Raw genomic sequence first — 1057 nt, 5'->3', positions numbered from 1 at the left:
CCAACAAGTCCCAAATTAATCAAGTCATTACAATACCTTATTTTAAATGAACTTAAGGTTGTCCCATCAGATTATAATTGGTTATGCTAATTTATAACGATTTTGCGATTATTTTCGACAATTTAGGTATTTACCGTTATTTAAATGATGTCTTAAATCCGTAAAATTTATAAACCATCTTAGTTAAACTTATTTTACACTATAAGGCAGTAGGTTGTTAATACAATTATAAATTTTTGATATAGGTCTATTTTTACTCAAATTTAAGTAACAATATTACACTTTTAATAAATAAACAATTTCAATTAATTTGATAAATTAGTAAATAATTAATAATTAGCTTCATAAAATTATACTAAAGTTCTAGAAGTCATATCACACTTTTATTAGCCCATTTAAAATTATAAAAGTCATGTATGATATTTTATTATTTTGTATAGGCATTTTATTGATAAATAAAATAAAATCGATTTAAAATTATTTAAGTTCGAATAACATATATAAAAAATCTATGATGTTCCAGAAACTATTTTAAAAGATATAAAATTTTAACTAACCATTGAAAATCACTTAGGTATTTTTAATAATTAATTTTTTTATTTTATCGATAAAACAAATAGAAATTATTTAAGTCCATATATGGTCATGAAAATCCATATAAATGTTTTTACATGTATTTAATGTTTATATAAGTGTCTCATAAAATGTTCATGTCCAAAGGACGTCATTTAGTATTTATTTTATATTTAATCGTTTTCTAACTAACCTAATATTAATAACAGAGTTAAAATTATTAAGGTCCTTAAATTTCAACAAAATCTTCCCAAAGTTTTACCAATTTTAGTTACCGTTCATATGAGCATGTGATAAAAATTTCAAGTCCATATGTCTTTATTTGGTAATTATTTCATTTTTTTTTACTAGTTCACAATTTAACGATTACTCAAAAATCATGAAAAATTCCAAACCAAAAATAAATTCTGGCCAAATCTTATTGGAGACATTATAATATGATTTTATTAATTATTTTTGATGATCAAGAGTTGAACTAATACCA

Source organism: Amaranthus tricolor, chromosome 6 (assembly GCF_026212465.1).
Source record: "Amaranthus tricolor cultivar Red isolate AtriRed21 chromosome 6, ASM2621246v1, whole genome shotgun sequence".
Taxonomy (NCBI): domain Eukaryota; kingdom Viridiplantae; phylum Streptophyta; class Magnoliopsida; order Caryophyllales; family Amaranthaceae; genus Amaranthus; species Amaranthus tricolor.
Note: the sequence above shows the minus strand (reverse complement) of the source record.